The following is a 15,885-nucleotide window of genomic DNA, read 5'->3' on the forward strand; positions in this document are numbered from 1 at the left end:
TTAGATCTTCAGCCATTCTTATCATTTGTTTTTTAGGCATAGAGGCCTGAGCATGTGGTCTGGGCGTCATTTTTTTAGGCATGGTTCGAGATTTAGGCCCAAGTAAAGAAGGAGGCGTCAGTTTAATATGCAAGTCTGTAGGCCTGAATACACCCTCAGAAGCCAGTGCCTGCACAGCGGCTCTGGACCCATCCAAGGTAAAGACATCCGTGGGTTCCATAGCTGAAGCATCCTGCGGCATACCGGACTCCGAATGGGTCTCAGTAGAGGCCTGTGAATCAGAAGTAGCGGGTATCAGGGGCTGCGAAAGCACCTGACTGAGTACCGGCAAACTGGCGACTGGCTTAGGAGAAGCGTCGTCGGCAGTTTTGGACCTCAGCGGCCTGTCTGTCTTTATCTTTACATTTTTTCGGACTCCCGGTAGTTGGATGGCTAACCAATGACATTTCTGGATAATTAAACCGAGAACTGAAATATTTAGAGGTGAAAATATACCGACGACGGATAGTGCGCTGATTAAATAAAGCACAAAACTGACAGCAAGGTACGTCGTGGTCAGGGCCTAGGCAAGGAATACAGTACGAATGAAAATCTTCATGAGGTACAAGTAATGCAATCATTAACTTTTACTAACATCGGTATGGAGCAAGAAAAAGTTTCCCCAATGGGGTACTTAGCTTTAGTTGAAGACTTCGGCTCTGAAACTCGAAAATTAAAATTTCAGGTGTCGGCCGACCGGCACTTGCGAACTGCTTCTGCTTCAGGCACTGCACGGCAAGAAAGACTGGGGTAATGGCGTCGGCTACATGTGTTATACACCTGATGCCATGGAAGAAGGAACAGCAACCGACGCAGGACCCAAGACTTTGTTAATCAGGCTGACTGAGGGCTACCTGGAAGCAGATACCCCAAATGTAATGACTGCAACAGTGAAACACAAAGAACATCGTCCGTGAGTGCCTGAAGTTTGGAAACCCTTATGGCTGAGGTGATAGCTAGTAAGAAAGCAGTCTTCCAGGAGAGGTATTTCAATTATGCTGAAGCATTAGATTCGAATGGTGGTAAGGTTAGTTTTTCTAAAACTAAATTCAGGTCCCAGGCTGGCGTGGGTGGCATTCTGGGAGGACTGATATTAGAATCCCCTCTGTGGAATTGTTTAATCAAAGGATGTGAGAAGAGGGGCTGGTCTGTTTTGAAATGAGCTGAAATGGCTGAGACATGGATTTTAATAGAAGAGAAGGAGAGGCCACTATTGAGTAACTCGGCTACTTAGGCCAGGATACGAGGGATGGAAGGTTGTGAGGTACTCTAGGAGCAGAACCTTTTCCATTTCCCTGCGTAAGCTTTCTGGTGCAGGGCCTTCTGGCCTCTGTGATAATGTCTAGGACCTGTTTGCCTAACAGGGACCCCTTTGTTTGCTTTTAAAGTATTAGCCATGCAGACAGTTTGAGGGTCTGCAAGTATGGGTGCAGCATCCCCCCTCCCACCTGGGTCAAGAGGTCTGAGATCAGGGGAAGCTGCCTGGGAGGCTGTAATGTCAGGCTGTGCAGTAAGGGGTACCAATGCTGTCTGTGCCAATCTGGAGTAATGAGGATGGCCTTTGGTCTCTCCTCCCTTATCTTGATCAGTACCTTTGGAATAAGAGGCATAGGAGGGAATGCGTACACAAAGAGGGCGTTCCAGGGAAAGATCAAGGCATCCTCCTTCCACTCTAGGTGGTGATACTCCTTAGTACAGAATTTATTTAGCTGGTGGTTGATGTGAGAAGCAAAGAGATCCACCTCTGAAGTTCCCCACTCCTGAATGACTTACAAAAGGATTTTTCTGTGGAGCTGCCATTCACGGGGGTCCAGTAAATTTCTGCTTAGGTGGTCTGCCAGGGTGTTATAGACCCTGGTAGGTATTGGGCAATTAGGTGTAATCCCACGAAAGAGGATGTCAGCCAGAGGTTCATGGCTAGCCTGCACAGAGGGTAAACTTGGGTCCCTACCTGTTTGTTGATATACCACATTACTGTAGTGTTGTCTGTTTTGATGAGGAGAACCCCTGGCCTGAGATGGGGTTTGAAGGATGACAGAGCTTTTTCTATTGCCATAATTTCATTCTGACTGATGTGTAAGGGAAGGTGCTGGACATCCCAAAGACCTTAGGTGCACCTGCCTGCTAGGTGAGCACCACAAGCAATGTCTGAGGCATCGGTGGTGATGGTCTGGCTGGTAGGGCAGAGGATGAAGGGAAGACCCTTATTCTTGGCACAGGCCCCTGCTCACCAGAGAAACTTGGCACTTATACAGGGGATCAGAGGGAGAGAGGTATCTAGAGGCTGAGAGTGCTGACACCAAAAGGTTCTTTAGATACCACTGAAGTTTCCTCATGTGAAGCCTGGCCAGAGGAATTAGAAGGATGCAAGATGCCATGTACCCCAAGGCTTGCAGGAACTTCATCACAGTGAGGTGACTTCTGGAAGCCAGCTGGGTAAAGTAGAGAGGCAGGAAGCTCTGCTTTTCTGGGGACAGGAAGGCCATTTGGGATGCTGTGTCCAGCAGTGTCCCAAGAAAATGATCTTCCTGGAGGGTGTTTGCTCTGATTTCTTCTCGTTGATGGTGAACCCTAGGGAAGTTAGGAGGGTTTTGACAAAGAGAAGGTCCTGCAGCAGCTTTTCTTTACACTCTGCCTTAATGAGGCAGTTGTCCAGATAAGGGTAAATCTGTATATTTCTCTGTCTGCAAAATGCAAAGGCCGGGGCTAAGCATTTGGTGAATGCTCTGAGTGCAGTAGATGAGACAAAGGGTAGCGCAAAGAACTGAAAGTGCTGTGAGCCAGCTCTGAAGCGCAGGAATTTCCTGCAGGATTCCCTTATGGGAATGTGGAGGTAGGCATCTTTTAGGTCTAGGGTCACTAGCTAGGCATTATTTGCCAGCATAGGCAGCAGCTGCTGCAAAGTTAGCATTTTGAATTTAGGGAGCACCAGGAAGGTGTTCAAAATGGATAAATCCAGGATGGGGTGCCAAGTGCCCTCTTTTCTGGAAACAAGGAATAGTTTTGAACAAAAGCCTTTGCCTGTTTGATCTGAGGGGACGGGTTCTACTGCCTCCTGGGATAGACCTGTTTCAATGCCTCTGCCCACTGATTTGGAGGTAAGTCTGGGTATCCTCTTAGAATTAGGAGTTCATTGAAAGAGAATTTGTATCCCTGAAAAATTATCTTTAAGACTTGTACCTTTGTTACAGAAAGCCAATTTTCTTTGCAGAAGGAGAGCCTTCCCCTCCTAGCTTTTGGTGAGTGAAAGGAGGGCGGGGGGGGGGGGGTCATTGAGAGTTTTTGCCATAGAAAGGTGGCTTAGAACTCCCTGCCTTTGAGGCAGAACTGGTCCACTGTTTGGTTCTCTGCTGCCCCTGGGATAGGGGCCTGGGTGGTCTGCCCCTGCGGGGCTTACCTTGGCCCTATCTGCTAGGTGCAGCGAAGGACCAGTGTTTAGAGGGAAAGCTCCTGAACCTGGGAGGCTGAACCTGAAAAAAATCTTTTACTGTTTGCATAGATTTTGCTTTGTCTTCCATCTTTTTAAGCACTTCTGCTTTTGCTCCAAACAAGCGGTCCTTATCCAGGGGTGAGTCAATTAGTTTAGACTTGACATGATCAGGGAGAGGTTGTTCCTTCAACCATGCATGTCTCCTAATGACAGTTCCTGACACTGCTGCCCTGCTTGAGGCTTCTTGGGTGTCATATCCACAGTGTAATGAGTGTTTGGCCACTTGACAAGTAGAGTGCAGTAAATCTGCTAACTCTTTCGAATTGGCACAGTCAGGAAAGGTTCAAATCTTGTGTTTTAATAGTTCTAAAGTGTGTTGCTGATATTTTAACATATGGAACTGACAGTTGATGGCTCTGATAGAGGTGCATACATTTTTACCCCATATGTCCACCACTCTGGAATCCTTGTCAGAAGGAATAGGATTCTTGGCAGAACTAGTCTTAGCTCCTTTAGGTCCCTGTGTAATGACCTCTGGGTCTCCAGCAGGATTTCTGTACAGGTATTTGTGAGAATCTGACTTATTGGGAATAGGTGGGATGGCATCAGGGGCTAAGATGGATTCATGGAAAACATCATCCACCACTTCTAAAATAGGGGGATGGGCCAGGGGTCTGTGCTGGGGCAGGTCCAGAAACTCTCCAAGTCTTTTCTTAGACTGGGGGAAATCCTGAGATTCCCATTGGAAATGTCCCCCAAAGAAAAGTCTTCTGGTGGGGCGGTAGAAGGAATGGACTCCTCTGCATCTGAATCCTTATAAGCAGTCAGAGGTTGCTGTTTCTCTTCAAAATCTGAATAGTCAGATTCCTCAGAATCCTGCTCTGTCATAATTTCTGGAGAAGGGTATCTTTTCCTTTTAGAAGTTGTGGCCTGACTACCCCTGATAAGGGAGATGAGATCATCCGCCATTTTAGGTATTTGTGCTTGGGGTGGCGGAGCAGGAGCAAGATGGTGGCTAGATGCAGATTTTCTAGGAGTGGCTTGGCTTCGAGACCTAAGAGTATCCGTCGGTCTGAGAGAAACGGTAGTCGGATGAGAAGACGTCGTTTTTTGTCTAGATTCTGTAGTGAGAGAGGCCACCTCGGAAGCCGGTGCCTGCATCACGGCACCGGACCCAACCAAGGCAGAGACAGCCAAAGGCTCGGAAGACAAAAAAGATTTCTGTGGCATACTGGACTCCGAAAGGGTCTCGGCAGAGGCCTGCGTAGATATTGAATTGGGCATCAGGGACGGCGAAAGCGCTTCACTGAATTCCGGAGAACTGATGACTTGCTTAGCGTTAGAGTCGTCGGAAGGCTTAGCCATGAGTGCTCTGTCTCTAACTTTATCTCTGCGTTTTTTCGGAATGTCCACGGATTGTTGGCCAATGGATGCCATTTTGGAATGCGAAGACGGAAGATGAAAATACCTGTCTACAATAAGAGCTCTATGGCGAATGGTTCTCGCATTAAAGAGGGCACAGAACTGGCAGCGGGGGCCGTCATGGTCTGGGCCTAAACAAGTGACGCAGTATGAATGGAAGTCTCGGTGTGGGATCTGCTTTCACAAACGAGACAATTGTTAACTTTTTCGGACATCGGTTAGTGCAAGAAAAAAAGATCCTCAATGGGGTACTTAGCTTTAGTCGCATCCCTGTGACTGGGTGGAACATCTGGGATTTTCTTTGGTTGTTTGGGTTGTTTCAAAAAAGGAATATTGTAACCTCTGGTTATGATCCTCTGCAGCCAATTGTCTGCTGTTATGGGTAGCCAGGCAGGTAGGTGCAGTGAAAGTTGTCCCCCGACTGCCTCCAGAGGGTGGCAATTGGGCCTCCTTTCAGCAGTGCTGATAGGAATTACCAGGAAAAGAATCCCTGGAACCCTGAGTTGGCGGGCCCACCTCTGCCTCTAGCATGGCGTCTTCCATTATACCTTCCCCCTCTGCCCCAGGGGGAGTCGTTACCATGACATTCCTGGAAAGGCCCTTGGGACTTTTTGAACCACAGCCTTCCACTCCTTTGGTTCCTACAGTAGGGCCATTGAGGAGTGGAAAATTGTATGCCCAACGGCAGAACGTGTCTTTCCATCTTTCTCCCATCTGGTAAGGGTCTCTAACTTTGGGGCCAAAAAGGGATGTTCTGTCAAAAGAAGCATTGATGAAAGAAGACTTAATTGTATCCAGGTGTGCCTCCTCATAGCTATGCCAGAACCTGCTGTACTAGTCATCCCTTCAGCTGCATGCACAATGAGCCTCATGGACAAATTACATATTAAATCCAAGGCTGCCAGGTGGGAAGTTACTTTAGCCTGAACCTCCTCCGCTACAGTTCTTATTAGAGTGTCTGATAACTCCTTTATCAGATCTCTTTGAAGCCTGATGAAATTTGCCATAAAGTTCAAGGACCTAAGCGTGTAGGTCGATGAAGCATATATGCACTTTCTGAATCTATCCATCATCCCAGACTCTTTATTAGGAGGACGGATAGTAGGACTTTCATTAGCAAGATCCTTTTTGGTGGCTGCCACAATCGCCATGGCATCCACTGGCACCCCTTTAGCCCAATGATAATGATCCACGGGAGCAGATAGTATACTGTCTGGTCTCTTAAGGATTGGTTCTATGGAATCAGGAATCTTCCAAGCCTGCTGGGCAATCAGTTTAATCGGATCGTCAGTGCGCAGAGAGATCTAAGCATTAGATGGTTGGGCGTGGAAAGCCTCTAGATATACTGGCTCCTCTGAAGAAAGCTGTTGGGAAGTCCAGCCACCCCTCTGTTTCAGGATTTCTAGAATGTCACCGAAGGAAAAGTACAGTTTTGTACCTACCATAAATGTAGATGTCCGATAGGTATGGATCTGCAGTCATCACATATGGGTTGTCCTGCCTCAGGCAGCCCTTCGGTTGGCCGGATTCCAAAGTCTGGTTCCGGCGTCGGCTGATGTCGCCCTTTCCCCGACGTCAGAGCGCCTGGGGTATAAAAGCGTCAGCCGACGCCATCTTCCTCAGTGTTTCTTGCCCCAGATGCCAGGTGCCCTCAAAACAAGGCTAAATTTGGAGAAATGCAATAAATTCCAAACATGCACAGAAATATATATGTGTATATATATATATATATATATATATATATATATATATATATATATATATATATATATATATATATATATATATATATATATATATATATATATATATATATATATATATATATATATATATATATATCTATATATAAAACAAATACACCATAATAGATAACCCCAGCTAGCTATGAGAGGGAAAAGTACCCAATGAATACCAAAGAGGGGAAGAAGGGAGGGTAAACCTGACTGCAGATGCATACCTATCGGACATCTACATTTATGGTAGGTACAAAACTGTACTATGTCCTTCAAGGATGCATCTGCAGTCATCACATATGGGTAGAATACCATAGCCAATCTGGGGGTGGAGGATCTATGTAAAGGATGGTGTAGCTAAAATGCCCTGCAGGACTGCCATAGCAAAGCCTGCTCTGGATCTGGAATATAAAGGTAAATTGTAATGCTTGGAAAATGTATGCACGGAGCTCCATGTAACAGCTTCTAAAATGTCCTTTGTAGCCACCCCTCTTAAGAAGGCTGTGGAGGTGGCTGTGGCTCTGGTGGAATGAGGTCTAATGTTAGCTGGCAGAGTTTTTCCCTGAAAGGAATAACAAAAACGAATGCAATTCCCTATCCATTTTGAAATTGTCTGTTTGGAAATTGCTTTTCCTTGTGCACCAGCAGCATATGCTACCAACAGCTGGTCAGTTTTTCTGTAGCTTTTGGTTCTGTCCAAGTAGTAGCGCAACTGTCTGTGTATGTCCAGGGTGTGCAGAAGTTTCTCCCCTTTGTTTTGTGGATTTGGGAAGAAGGTAGGCAAGTGAATAGCTTGGTTTAATGAGACCCTGGATACCACCTTTGGCATAAATGAAGGATTGTTCTCAATGAGACTCTGTCCTGATGAAAAATAAGAAATGGCTGTACTGTCATGAGGGCCTGTAACTCAGATACTCTTCTTGCTGAGGTTATGGCCAGAAGGAAGGCGGTCTTCCAAGACAGGAACTGTAGTTCTGCAGATGCTGCTGGTTCAAAGAGAGACAGAGTTAGTTTTTCCAACACGAAGTTAAGGTCCCAAGTAGGCACTGGAGGTTTCCTTGGAGGATTGATGTTTTTAATTCCTCTTAGAAACTGTCTTAGGAGAGGATGAGAAAAGACAGGTGGATCAGTATTGTACTCTGCTGAAATTGCTGAAGCATGAATTTTAATGGAAGAGTAAGACAGGCCATTGTGGAGCATTTCTGCCAAGTATTCCAGGATATGTGCCATGTTCATCACTGTCGCATCTAGGCCCTTTGTGGTGCTCCAAGTGTGAAATCTTTTCCATTTTGCTGAATATGCCTTTCTTGTGGAAGACCGGCGAGCTTCCATGATGATATCCTTCACTCTCTTGGATAGCTTATCCTGAGGAGGAGTCAAGGTATTTTCCAGGCTGTTAGTTGCAAGGTTTTCAGGTTGGAATGCAGAGTTTTGTAATTGTGCTGTGTAGAGAGAAGTGGCCATTGAGGAAGAGGCCATGGTTTCGTGCGTGACATGCTCTTTAACAGTGGGTACCAGTGCTGTCTTGGCCAGTCTGGAGCTATCAGAATCACTTTTGGCTGCTCTGTCCTGATGTTCAGTAAGACCTTGGTCATTAATGGAAGAGATGGAAATGCATACACTGTTCTCCAGCTGAAAGATAGGGCGTCCACTTTCCATGCTTGTGGGTGGTATGTCCTTGAGCAGAATTTCTTCAGCTGATGATTGTGGGGGGAGGCAAAAAGATCTATGTCTGGCCTTCCCCATGATTGTGTTATCTGTAGGAAGATGTCTGGGTGCAGCATCCATTCGTGTGCATCCATGATATTTCTGCTTAAGCTGTCCGCCAGTATATTGTCTTTTCCTGGCACAAACTGGGATTCCAGGTCTATATTGAGTTTCAAGGAAAGTTCCCATAGATTCATTGCCAGTCTGCAAAGAGGGTAGGAATGGGTGCCTCCTTGCTTGTTTATGTACCACATAACTGTGGTGTTGTCTGTCCTTATTAGCAGGTGGCCTTGATGCAGAAAGAGTTTGAAGGCCTCGATTGCATGCATCACTGCCAGCATTTCCTTTTGGTTTATCTGCATGCGTAGCTCCTTTTGTGACCATAGTCCTTGAATACATCTGCCCTCCAATGTGTGCTCCCCAACCGTGGTCTGAAGCGTCCGTTGTAATGGTTTGGCTGGCTATTGGCTTGCTGAAGGGCAGACCCCTGTTTGACTGGCTTGCTTGAGCCCACCACAGAAATTCCTTTTGGAGGCATGGAATGAGTGGGATCAAAGTTTCTAAGTTGTGACTGTGCTGAGTCCATAAACTCCTTAGGTACCGTTGTAGTTTCGTCATATGCAGCCTTGCTTGTGGAATCAGAAGAATGCAAGATGCCATGTAACCCAGGGCCTGCAGGATTTTCCTTGCAGTCAGCTGAGTTTGTCTTGTCAGATTCTTGAAGTAATCCGGTAGTTGTCTTTGTTTTTCTTCTGTGAGAAAAGCCATTTGGGTGGTTGTGTCTAGATCCGCACCCAGAAAAGTTATTCTTTGGGATAGAATAAGTCTTGATTTGTGAATGTTAACTGTATATCCCAAGGCCTGCAGTAGGTGGATGGCATAATTCAAGTCCTTTACCAAAGTTTGTTGGCTGTCCGCTTGTACAAGGCAGTCGTCCAGATATGGGTATATTTAAATCCCCTGAAGTCTGCAGTGTGCAATTACTGATGCCAGGCATTTCGTGAATACTCTGGGTGCAGTAGATAAGCCAAAGGGCAATGCTGAGAATTGATAATGCTCTGAACCTGCAAGAAATCTGAGGTGTCTTCTGCAACTTTGTCTGATAGGGACATGCAGGTATGCCTCCTTGAGGTCTAGAGTCACCAGCCCCCTTGCCCAGCATGGGAAGGAGTTGCTGCAGAGTCAGAATTTTGAATTTTGGCACAATGAGATAAGTATTCAGTGCGGACAAGTCGAGAATAGGCCTCCATTGATTTTCTTTTCTTGGAACAAGGAATAGTCTGGAATAAAATCCTTGGCCTTGTTCTGAAAGAGGAACATTTTCTATAGCTTTCATTTGTATTAAGTTGGAGATTTGTTTCAAAGCCTCTGCCCTTTGATTTGGTGGCAGGTCTGGCATGCCTTTTCTTTTTGGCAATGTGTGAAAATGGAACCTGTATCCTTTGTCTATTATTTGCAGTGTCCATTTGTCTCTTGTAATACTGTGCCAATTTTCTGAGAATAAAGAAAGCTTTCCGCCCAAAGGTGCTTCTAATTGAGCCCTGGTTGGCAGAGTCAAAGCAAAGTCATTGAGTCTGTCCTTGTGCAGCAGTTGTAGGTCCTGCACTACCTCTCTGGTTGGGAGGCTGCCATTGGCGTCCTCTGTAGGAGCCTCTAGCTTGCCCTCTACCTCTGGCACGCCTGTTCTTGCCTCTCTGAAATCTTTCTGTGTCCAGAAAGGACCAATTCTTGGTAGGCCAATTTCTGCTGAATCTTGGTGGTTGGACTTGTAGAAAATCTTTGACTGTTTGTACAGATTTTGTCTTTTCCTCAAATTTCTTTAAGACCTCCTGAGCAGTGGAGCCAAATAACTTTTGCTTTTCCAGTGGAGCATCCAGAAGCTTAGCTTTAACATGGTCTGGCAGAGATTGTTCCTTCAGCCAAGCCATGCCTACGTATGACTGCACCTGTCATAGCTGACCTACATGAAGCTTCCAATGCATCATAACCACACTGTAAGAAATGGTTGCTAACCTGCTGGGAGTTATGTACCAGATCCTGAAGTGATTTGCGATCTAGGGGTTCAGGTGAAGACAGTTTCTTATGCAATTCATCTAACAAATACTCTTGGTACTGTATCATATGAAATTGACAATTTAATGCCCTCATAGAAAGAGTAGCAGAAGTATACACTTTTTTACCCCATCTCTCTAAAGCCCTGGACTCCCTTTCAGAGGGGAGTGGATTTTTAGAAGTGGCAGCTGCAACCCCTTTAGGGCCCTGGGAAATAGTTTCTGGATCAGCAGAGTGGGCCTTGAAAAGAAAAAGATGCGAGTCCGGGACCCTGTAGTACCTATCAGGTTTGACAGGGGCCGGAGGAAGAGTGTCAGGGGTTATGCTAGACTCAGAGTACACATCATCAATGACATTCAAAACAGGAGGAATAGCCAAAGGTCTATGCTGAGGTAAATGCAGAAAAGTTCTTAATCTTTTCCTGGAATCAGAGAATTCCTGGCCCTGCCATTTGAAATGCTCTCTCATAGTGTGAAGGGTCTCCCCGAAGGATAGTTCTTCAGGAGGGGAGGCCGAGGGGATTGATTCCTCTGCATCAGAATCCTCGTAGGCCGAAAAAGCCTCCTCCTGGTAGTCCGAGAGAGCAGAGCCATCAGAGGCCTCCTCTGAGGAGTGGGGATCAGAGGGCTCAACCCTGGGCCTTTTGTCTAGAGGAGGTTGAGAGCCCCTGTCCGGATGGGGTTGAGAGCCCCTAATTAAGGAAATAAGGTCCTCTGCTAAAGTTAGAATCTGTGAACTTGTAGAAGGTCCCTGAGGAATAACCCTGGGAGGCATAGCTTTTGCATGTTTAGCAGCTTTAGCCCTGGTGAATGCCTTTATGGACATGGATGCAGGAGGCCTAGCTGCACCACGTGCTGGTGTAGTTTTGTCTAGAGGAATGATGTCGGAAGTTTCCAAGACACCAGTTTCTGAAGGAAATTCAATAACCGACTCAGCAGGGGCCTCCGGGGCCGAGGTTGTCGGTTGAGCGGTTTTGGGGGTCGGAAGTACCAAGGACTCTGTTTCAGCCGAGACCGAGACACTCGCGGTAGGCCTGGCCGTGGTTTCAGCCGAAACCGCGGCCCGCGTGTGTCAGTCCTTGTCCTTCCGTTTCTTTGTTAAATGTGAAGTCGGAGTCTCCGATGGCATATTGTATGAAAACCCAGCCCCAAAAAATTCCTCTGCGAACTCCGCCCGACGTCTAAGAGTGCGTCGGTTGAAGGAAGCACAGGCTGAACAGGCCGAGACGTCGTGGTCTGGGCCTAGGCAGGGGAGGAAGTAAGAGTGGAAATCCTTATGAGGTATTTGTTTCCCACAAGTTAAGCAATTATTAACTTTATCTGACATCGGCTGAGGCAAGAAAGAGTCCCCAACGGGGTACTTAGCTTTTGAAGTCTTCGGTAGCTGAATTACAGGAGCTGGCCGACCGGCACTTGTGAACTGCTTCTGCTTCGGGCACCACGCGGCAAGAAAGACTGGGGAAGATGGCGTCGGCTGACGCTTTTATACCCCAGGCGCTCTGACATCGGGGAAAGGGCGACATCAGCCGACACCGGACCCAGACTTTGGAATCGGGCCGACCGAAGGGCTGCCTGAGGCAGGACAACCCATATGTGATGACTGCAGATGCATCCTTGAAAGACATCATCTTCTGGGGGATATCTGTGGGGAACGTTCCCCTTCAACAAAGTCAGTATCTTCTGTGTAAGACTCTTCAAGTGAGTCCAAGTGCTTCCTCTTGCACTTTCTCTTCCAGGACAGCTCCTTGGTGGGGCTGGCCAGGGAGGAGTCTGAAGAAGACATCACCACCACAGTTGAAACCTGAGGCTTCTGTGCTCGCTGTCCCAGGTCAGAGGCTGGTGGTAGCTCTGGGTGAGGGAAAGGACCTGGATGCTGTTCCAATGAGACAGGAATAGACTGTGAGCCCATAGTGATGAAGCCCCCCCCCCGTAGAGGAATGAGAGCCTGGAATCGAAATAGACTCCTTTGAAACCACGGTCTCATCCCGCACTGAGGTAGCCAACCCCGAGCCTGAAGCTGGAGTCAAACTTACGTGTGCCGAAGCCGCATGGACGGCTCCAATAAGACTGGTGTCAAACCATGCTCCCCAGAACTGACAATGAAGCTTTGACCCTGGGAGTTCTCTGGTTCCAACAGAACCGAAGAGCTCAGGGTAGTTATTAGTGACGGAGACGAGGCGCTTACCTGCACCGATACAGTCAATGCAGGGACTGTTGGAACCAGGAATTCTGAATGCTCGGTTGGAGTCAAAGGAGGAACAAGAATCAGGTGAGACATGTGAAGTTCCAGAGCCAGAGGTGCTAGGAACTGAGGACATGGCTAAATCCCCTCGCCACAAGGAGCTGGTCCACTAGCCTCAGAACTTCAGACTCCGTGAGGCTCTTGGTGGAATGGACCAAACAGACCAATGGGAACCGGGGTCTATCCAAAAAAGGACTTGGTGATCAGTCTACAAAAGGGTAAATTTTTAGGGAGTACCTTGTTCATGGCAAATCCTTGAAAGAAAACTCCTTTGGTTCTCAGATTGGTGGAATGGAGGAAGGTGAATGGATCTGAGTTGAGGAAGTAGTAGGTGCCGAAATTGTTGGTGCAGAGATCGGCACCGACAGCACCGGTGATGCCAAATGCTTTCCCTCCAGTTCTGCTGAAACTACAGGAACCAAGGAAGACTGTTTAACAGGAGGTTCCAATAAGAGTTTTGGAACAGAGTGGCTCCTCTTCTTAGAACCCTCATGCCTGGAGGAAGAAGGGGAGCTAACATCAGTCTTAGAAGTCACAGATATGGCCTCATGTTTTATTAGGCCTTTCAGAATTAACTTGTTTTTCCTCTCTGTGAGGGCCCAGTGGCAAAAGCCATGACAGATGGCACAGTCTTCTTGAAGGTGTAATGGGACCAAGCAGTAAACACACAAGTCATGTCTGTCAGAATTTGGCAGTTTACGGTCACACTTCTGGCATCTCTTGAAGCCAGAAGTCCATTTAGTCTTTTCAGCCATGTCAACAAAGTTGCGACATGCAAGAGAAAGTTTTGGAAAAAAAAACATATCAACAATGGTATGAAAGAGTTACCATAGTGGTAAAGGAATAGAGGAAAGAAGTACCAACAATGGTAAGGAAGATTAACGTAATGGTAAGAAAGGAAAAGGAGGGCTACCAACGATGGTAAACCAGAGAGAAAAAAAAAAAAACACACCAGAACGGTTAAAAGTAGAGGAGCTGGGTAAAGAATAAGGTCTTAGAAAAACAATTATTTAGAAAGGATTCGTAAAAAGAAATAACACAGTCGTAATAAATTGCTAGCTCGAGAGCTGACAGGAGAGGAACGCATCTGGTACTTAAAGCTGCAAACGGGATCTGAGGCAATCTTGAGAGAAGCATTATGGGTACAGCTAAGCTCGAGGGTTTTTGAAAAGCCCGAGCTGGAATAACATCAAAGTCAGTTCTGAGAAACAGAACCAAACCCACAGTCAAGGAGTTAGTGAAGACTGACAACATCAGATAAACTATTTTCCAGGAGAAAAAAAATTCATGTCACAGCTATCCGTCAGTTCAAAGGGTTCCTGGGTAAGTCCTTGCAGAACTAGCATGAGATCCCAAGGAGGAGAAGGGTCTTTAGTTGAGGGCAGAAGATGAAAAACTCCCTTCAAGAAAGCCTTGCATAACCTGGAAGAGAAAAGAGAGGAAGATCCCTTCCCAGCATGAAATATGGATATGGCATCCAGATGAAACTTAATTGGAGAGAAATTGGCTCCTTCTTAAAAAAAGATTACTAAGGAAAAGGAGAATAGCTGAGATGGGAGCTGAAAAATGGTCGATGTTCTCTTTAGAAACCCAACTAGAAAATCTCTTCCACTTACTGTTGCAGACCTTTTTAGTGGAAGTCCTCTGATAGGCCATGATTATATTATGGACTTTGGGGGCGACCCTGGACTTTTTTATGATTACTGGAAGTGGAGAAACCATGCAGTCAACTTTAGAGTGTGGAGATTGGGGGGGGGGGGGGGGACTGAATGTCTGATGGATGGGATATGTGATCCTGTCTGGGATCCAGTATCCAATGCGGGTACTTCAGATGAAACTAAAGAAAGGGGAACCATATCTGATGAGGCCAAAAGGGGGCAATGAGGATTACTGAGCTCTTCAACCTGTTGGTTTTCTGTAGGAATGTCGGGATTAGAGTAAAAGGAGGGTAAGCATAAAGGAGACCCAGGGGCCACTCATGGACCATAGCATCCCTTGGTGACTCTCCTTTTGGGGGGATCAGAGCAAAATACTTGCTGCACTTGAAGTTTTGGGGAGAGGAAAAGAGGTCGCAACAAGGTTAGCCCCAACAGCCGAAAATCTTGTTTGCTATTGACTGAATGAGGGACCACTCATGAGAAGACAGATTAGATATGCTGCGTGTCTGCTAGGATGCTGGTCTTCCCTGGAATGCACGTTGCAACTAGAAAGCAGTCTGAATATATTGCCCATTCCCAAACTCTCATGGCCTCCCTGCACAATGGGTACAAATGGGTTCCTCCTTGTTCGCTGATGTACCAGACTACTGACAAGTCGTCTGCATGAACTGCAATTGTCCCAAGAGGAAGAATGTCCTGAAAGGCTTGCAATGTTAGAAGGACTGCTCTCATCTCTAGGGCACTGATATGCAGATGGGCCTTGATACATGAGCACATGCCATGGACAATCTTCCCTTGGTAATACCCCACCCCCACCCACATTAGGGAGTGTCCATGGTCACTGTGGCTATAGGGGCAGGGAGAGAAAAGGGTCTGTCTAGAAAGAGGCCATCTGACTGCACCCACCACTGCGGATGATTCCTGCACATCAAAGACAGTTTTATGGGAACTGACAATATTTGGTAGAGAATGGACCACTGAACGGCTATTGTCCACGTACTCTCATACAGAACCTCGCTAATGGGAGTAGAGCGACTGCAGCTGCCGCTGAACCCACAGCCCGAAGTATTAATTTCTGCTGGTGTACAAGGCATATCCAATAAATTCTGAACCTGTTTTCTTAGAGACATTATACAATGCCTCGGTAAGGAAGCCACTTGTGTAACTGTGTTCATCTGTGTCCCTATGAATTCTAGGTTGTGTAAATGAATCAAGTTAGCTTTTTCCAGATTTATTGTGATGCCCAGATGTTTGAAGATCATTAGATAGTTTCTGGACTGAAGCAGTTGATGACTTGCTGGTGCAGTGAGGAGCGGATCGTCGAGATAGGGAAACACCTGGAATCCTTTTTGCCTCAGGTGAGCTGCTACCACTGCCAAACATTTGGTTAACACCCAGGGGGCTGTGGCGAGTCCAAAGGGCAGTGCTCTGAACTGGTAGTGACTGGCTCCCAGCCAAACGCGAAGGTGCCTACTGGAGCATCTGTCTATTTTGGCGTCATAGTACACGTCCTTAAGATCCACTGTGCGCATCCAATCATCCTTGTGCAAGAATGGCAGAATGGACTGGACCGTAACCATTCAGAACTTTGACTTCTTGA

At 46.7% G+C, this 15,885-nt stretch overlaps 1 protein-coding gene across 1 annotated transcript in view; it reads right to left on the minus strand.

The window, feature by feature from the left end:
* Nucleotides 1-15,885, minus strand: part of ZGRF1 (zinc finger GRF-type containing 1) — a 2,981,513-nt gene that overhangs the window by 1,184,249 nt on the left and 1,781,379 nt on the right. The gene's annotated exons all lie outside the window — the stretch shown is intronic.

Source organism: Protopterus annectens, chromosome 2.part0, assembly GCF_019279795.1.
Source record: "Protopterus annectens isolate FY-2018-M chromosome 2.part0, PAN1.0, whole genome shotgun sequence".
Classification (NCBI taxonomy): domain Eukaryota; kingdom Metazoa; phylum Chordata; order Ceratodontiformes; family Protopteridae; genus Protopterus; species Protopterus annectens.